The following is a 7110-nucleotide window of genomic DNA, read 5'->3' as shown; positions in this document are numbered from 1 at the left end:
TGTCTCTGGCTGTCATTATATACAGAAATAGTTCGTCTTTGGTTAACTGTTTACATCGGGTGTCTATATTGAGAACACTGTTAAAAGAATTACGTTTATATTTTACAACACACTACACAATATACAGTACACTACAGTGACTAACAGTGCCCTACATTGATTGATTTTTTTATAAGTACCCTACATACAGTACACTACAGTGATTAACAGAGCCCTACATTGATTTATTTATCTATAAGTACCCTACATACAGTACACTACAGTGATTAACAGTGCCCTACAGTGATTATCAGTACTCTACTGTTATTAACAGTACCTGCAGTAGCCAGTAGTACCTAGCTATAGAGGTTTGCAAGTTTTCTACAGTAATTAACAGTACTTTACAGTAATTAACAGTAACCAACAGTGCTGTGCAGTAAATAGTCGTGCTCTACACGAGTGCACAGTTTAACAGTAGTCTGCAGTTATGAATTAGTTGACAGTAACCTATAGTGGTTTGCATGTTCTCTACAGTAATTAACACTAACAACGACCAGCAGTGTCTATAAGCTGTTTAATGCTGTCTCCAGCACAGCACAGCACAGTAACAAGACACGCAATGCCAATGTAAAAACGCATTCAGATTAGGGGTGTTTTTTCTTATTGGACCAGTCAAGAAAAACCGGACCTGAAAAAAGTTGGTGGACCGGATGTTACACCTATTGGAAAATGAACATATATATATGATCAGGAATTGACAAGTTTTGGGGCATACTGGTCGAGGAAAACAACAAGAGCGAAGTAGAGTAGAGTCTATAGTCATTTCTACCAGCTTTTCCAGCCAACAGTGCAGAGGACGTTAGCCTTGTAGGATTTTAAAATGCCAGTGGGAGTCGAATACTCCACAAAACAGATTTCTTTGTGGCGAAATGGACCATTGTTTTTAGTATGGTCCATTCACAATTTATCGCATTTTGAATCAGGTCCAGGTTCAGTTCCGGACCTGGACCTGATCCTCTGGACTTGAACCGGACCTGGACCTGAATTTTATGGACCGATACCCACACCTAATTCAAACTGTACTGGCGAAGCCAAAACCAAACAGCATCAAAATACTTTTATACACAGGTTCATATCTATATGGAAAAGTTTGCCGCGTAGCAAACAATCTGCTAAGTCTATGTTTCGGCAGAAGCTTGTTATGTATATAAGTCAGTGATTAGTATAAATACTAATTGTGTAACTTTTATATAGTTTATATGTCCATTGTTTATGTACCGGAAGATTAGCTTCTCGACAAATTTAAATGTATTTACATACATGCTAGTTCATGAACCTAATAAAGGATCCACGAATCCAATGTACACATCTACGTCTAGTTTGTTTACTTCTTCTATCAATGCAAACATTCACTGCACAACACATGGACTATTGACAACACAATGGCAGCCAAAGGAAAGACCGAGAGTAACAAAAAGATGGAAGATATGATCATAGTTATACCTCTAATAAATAGAAGTACATGTGTGACTATTTTCGTATGTGTCTCCCTTTATTTGTCGCTGATTCTGTCCAAGTGGATCTGTTTGAGCTATTCATTTTCTGTCAGAAAGAGGGACCCGGGCCAAACCAACCTCCCCATCCTGTCATTAGGAGGGACCAACTTTGGACCCGGGCCAAACCAACCTCCCCATCCTGCCATTAGGAGGGACCAACTTTGGACCCGGGCCAAACCAACCTCCCCATCCTGCCATTCGAAAGGACCAACTTTGGACCCGGGGCAAACCAACCTCCCAATCCTGTCATTAGGAGGGACCAACTTTAGACCCGGGGCAAACCAACCTTCCCATCCTGCCATTCGGAGGGACCAACTTTGGAACCGGGCCAAACCGACCTCCCCATCCTTAGTAGCACCATTCGGAGGGATCAACTTTGGACCCGGGCAAAACCAACCTCCCCATCCTGCCATTCGGAGGGACCAACTTTGAACCCAGGCCAAACCGAAATCCCCATCCTGCCACTCAGAGGGACCAACTTTGGACCCGGGCCAAACCAACCTCCCCATCCTGCCATTCGAAAGGACCAACTTTGGACCCGGGCCAAACCAACCATCCCAACCAACCTTTTTAGTCTGCGGTTACAACATCCTCCAGATCACGTCCTGACACTCTAAAATATTCAAATAACAACGAGCATACACTAAGGCCAAATACACTGCCTCCATTTTCACGAAGGTAACGAACCCATTATGAGTGACGGGCCACTGACGGAACTTTGCAGTCTTATATAGACTGTTTACATGAGGAAAGCGACATCATGTGGTTACGGCATCAATAGTCCAGCAGGAGATTCTCAGCAGAGGCCTAGAAATTAGAATGGTAGCCCGCCCTGTACATGATTAGCTCAATATCATAGAATGATAGCTTGATGTCTACCGATCATTTTAGGCATGATGTTCTATGGTCCAGGTGGGAATTCATAGTTCCAGGGCTCTTAATGCAAATGTATGCAAATTAGGCAACAATGCCCTGAGTTTAAAGAAAAGCAGCATGACGTAAGTAATACTTTTTCAAATAACGCCAAACTTTGTGAAAGTCACAAGCATGAGGAGAGGTATCGTTTTTTGACCAATGAAAGTGCATAGCGTCTCTCTGTGGCAACCAAAAATCGAATCACAATATTTTTAGTGAGCCTACATACTTGTTATTGATCTGACACTGTTGTCGACAGTATACCATACATATCTTTATCTATATTTTCATTTTCGTTCATCTACTCGGGGTTACCCCTCTTAGTGGCATGGTACCGTTTTACAATGGGACCCTGGAATCAGTACAACTGTGTACTACACTGAGATAGCTTTCCGTTTAAGCAAAACAATAAGCCTCATTTGAACTGGATATCATCTATTAGTATATCATTTATGGAAAACGAATTACCTTTTTCCTAGCGCAAGATAATGGACTCACCGAACTGTCCTGTGATTTTCCTCAGCGCAGTTCTGACTGGTTCAAATCGCACTGCAGCATAGGTGTCGCTGCTCACAGATGCGGTCCCAAACGCAAAGTATTTACATAAACAAAGAGACGCTGTTGCACTAGTACACGTCCCTTGCCAGACATGTCATAATGATATAGATTTATAATGTATCACAACGAAATGATGAAATATTAAGGGCTGTGGTGTATTCTATTCATGGCGGGAGTAATCGCATAATCATAGGTATAAGAAGATATTAGCTCATAGGCATAACAAAAATCCTATGTTTTGGTTACCAGAAAAGCGTTGAACATGTATTTATCGATCTGATATTTGAGTTATGAAAATGTTGTGGAATCGGTTTTTAACACGTTCTCCTCATTTATCTTGAAATAGGCTGTTGTACTTGTACAATTTATGATTGTGCTTGTGTACAATTGGAAAGATGTTCAAGAACAAAAATGAAGAATATTTTCTTTTTCCTACGTTTAAAAGTGCCCTGAAAACCCATCTCATAAACCGCCCTAGCCCTTATAGTAGTCTCAGTTATCATCTTATCTCAAATTATTTTTCTATTATTATTTGATAATTCTTTTGTATCATTATCATATCCTATGTGTTACTTCGTTTGTTAATTATTGACTATTAATTATATATCTTGTTTAGTATAGAGGATGAGGGCATAGTGCGTTTACGGTCCCCCCCCCCCCCCTCCTGCACCTGTAGTGTTTTTCACGTATTCTTTTATGTATTTTGTGCGAATGAATAAACAAACAAACAAGCAACCAAACAATAATCTATTATTCAATATACCATACTATGCGTGTATAGTAATTTTTTCAACCTTCCTGATCACTTAGATTTCGTCACGAAGGTAAAACCAAACTTGATTCTTTTTTCGTAAGCTCGCATACAATTCTAGCTTTCCAGAGATGACGTTATCCATATAATCAAATCAACATGGCCTTATTTCCAGATGTCTTGCTTCAAAATAATCTTTCCACAGTGTTTTGGCTGCCATCTATATGGCATTATAAAAGATTATCGTCGTCTTTTGCTAATCTGCAAATGCTTTAAGCCAGATAATGCGGAGATGTTTTCGGTTTGTATTTCCTTCTTTTTGGAGATGAGATTACGAGGTCAAAGGTCAGCAATTTCCCGGATGTTAGTGTTTTTGAAAACATATATACCACTTAGAGTCCATTCCATGTAACCAAGAGGGTTGCTTGTCATTGTCATCATTTACACATAGTCATTTTCCAAAAAAATTCATTGTAATATTATTGTATTTCCAAGAGCTTTGATACTTTGGAAGATATTTCAATTTTCCGAATATTTCCCCGGTTTCTTTAAAACTGGAAATTTTCGTGATGCGGAAAAGAGAGTTTTCAATAGATTTCTATATAATAGTGTCAGCATTCTACCACTACTGAACATTGAAATAAAATCATTTTTGGTAATTGGATCAGTCTGCTGGGAAGAAAGCAATTCACACATCCTCGCAAAGTGTGGTTGATTTACTCTCTACCAGACTCCATAGGTCGCTGGAAAACCCGTAGAAATGGAACAAATAGAGGAGTAACCCGGCCAGAGAAGTACAGCCGCCTACGTAGTGAGGAAATGATTGTTCCGGCCGGCTGACTCCCCTAGTGTACTATGACTATTTGTCCAATTTCTACAATTAGAGGTTATGGTTGGGTGTCATGTATCAATGGCCCACCACAAAGGACCCACCAGTAAAAAACAATTCGGGTCTTAGTGGCAAGTGTGCAGATTTTGACTCACTGGCAGCACCAAATCCGTAGGTGTTTTGGCACCTTTAGACAGATTAGCTGTGAGGCTCGTTGGGCGTCACTCTACCGTCATGGGGGCAGGGGCATGGCGAGTATCGAACTCAGGACCTACTGAATCTGATTCCAACGCTCTAGCCGTTGCGCCACACAGACACATACATAAAACTAGAAAGGCAGCATTTTCGTGAAAATGCGTAATGTTTCCCGGTGGTTTTAACAATCAGTAGTTGACCGCTAAATTTTCATTGTAGCAACTTTTTGATTTCGCGAATCCACCCCCGTCACCCCCCTCCCTCTTAGCCGCTCCCTCTTACCGTGGCACTGATTACAGTAGTGTGGTACGTTCACAACCAAGCTCTGTTTCTTTACAAAAAAATGCAGAACAAAAAAGTGAGAAATGCGGGTTTTGATGTTGTAGTCGCAAGACAAAAGTATTCTTATATTAAATGATGTCTCAAAAGGAAAAAAAAGACAACTGAAAAAAGTCTATCTCCTCAGATTCGAACCCGGGTCGATCCAGCAACAAAAGCGTACAGATCAGGCACTCTGCCGATTCGGCCACTTGGCGCACAACTACAGTAGGTAACTTTTAACAGGTATACAAATGTATTGCAACAGGTCCGTTCATAATTCCCAAGATTGCAAGGTCCAATTTTCTGAAGATAAATGTTTTTGTGTGAAAAGTTAGTGATCTCGTTCGTTCCATAGTGGGTACTTCTTCCTAGACCGCCTGCTTGGTTTGCTTGAAGGCATGGCCGGGCTGACGCCCGAGGTTTTCGCTGCCATAATAATGAAAACGATGCCGAGTTCCATTTTGTGTCCTGCGCGTTGATAGGTTTACCCCTGACGTATCCGCAAGACAGCCAGAATGTCAGCCAATCAAAAAGATGGAAACTTGGACTGCATGATGCAAGTTCCATTTCTCCTTACTTTTGTCCGGTGGATATGCAAATACCTGTAAGGATGCTATATGTTTCTACCTTCGGGAAACATAATTACGCAGACACATATAGATAATAGGACTTACTATTATTAGAGCAATAACGATGTCCACACGTGATTTGTTTATGTCTCAGCGACCTTGAACTTTGACATATTACCTATAATTCCTGTCGCTGCACATGCGTACTTGACACGGTGACCGCGCTTATTTCATACTTTATGTGCTTATTATAATCATTTGTGCAAAATGAGATAAACAGAAAAATAAAAATATCCTCTTATACATACGACGAATAAAGAAGGGAAACGGAGTACTAGTAATTGTCAAAACTGAAGCAATGAAGATGTGTCTAGTCTCCGCCAGACTGACTACGCTGGCTATACACCTTTCTCACGCGGCGGCCATGATAGATCTAAAACGAGTTCAATGTGGCAAACAAAAGGCTGTCCATCATAATTAGCAGTTCGACCAATGGTAGCCTGCCAATTAGGAAATCGACCAATAAGTGAATGGCTGCAAATTCGTTAAAAATTTGCATTATTATGTTTTTATTTTGCATCTCTTAAGGGACTATGGGGTCAGTCTACACTACTCTAAATTGCTACATCTTTCCAGTGCATAACACTTCTTGTAATATTTATAATTCTATCTTATATCATGAAAATTTGTGTGGTTTGGGGGAAAACTAAATTGGACCTGATTTTAGAAATAAGTTTTGTCTGTTTGCCTCATTGACCTCTTCTTCGATCTATCATGGCCGCCGCGTGAGAAAGGTGTATTTTAGGGGAAATATTTTTTCAGGAGAGTTCTGTTGCCAGAATGAGGCTTTCACAACAAACTCTCGGGGGGGGGGGGGGGGGATGGCATGACTTTAGCATGGACCGACTCCCCTGGCCAATTTCCCAATTTTTTTCCCGAATTCTACGATCCCCGTAATCTCCAAGCAGATCCTACGATAGCATAAGATAGTACTAAACTGGCCAAGGAGTGTAGTCAGCCAAGAGGTGTGCATTTGCCATGTAGCGAAACACACTCCTAAGCCGGATTCACTCCTCTACCAGCTTTTGATACTATATTATGCTACCGTAGGATCTGCTTGGAGATTACGATCCCCGTATCTCCCGTAGGAAGGTCTGGTGGAGGCTATGACATGTCACGTGGCTCCCCTTTGCTTGGTCATGCTATAACTACGAAATATTATATGTTGTGCATACAAGATTAATAACTTAATCGGTCTTAACAATATCCACACACATAGAGCTCAGCAATACGTTCTTGGAAGAAATTCTAAGGATGCTAAGCATGTGTATCTCACAAAATCACCATACCAGTCACTGAGCGATGTGTGGTATTCTGAAGATTGGATCCGACCGATTTAAAGACAGCGGAGAAGAGTTATTGTAGACGTAGTAACGC

The sequence above is a fragment of the Branchiostoma floridae genome, chromosome 12 (genome assembly GCF_000003815.2).
Source record: "Branchiostoma floridae strain S238N-H82 chromosome 12, Bfl_VNyyK, whole genome shotgun sequence".
NCBI lineage: Eukaryota > Metazoa > Chordata > Leptocardii > Amphioxiformes > Branchiostomatidae > Branchiostoma > Branchiostoma floridae.
The sequence above is the reverse complement of the archived record's forward strand: the minus strand, read 5'-3'. Positions refer to the sequence as shown.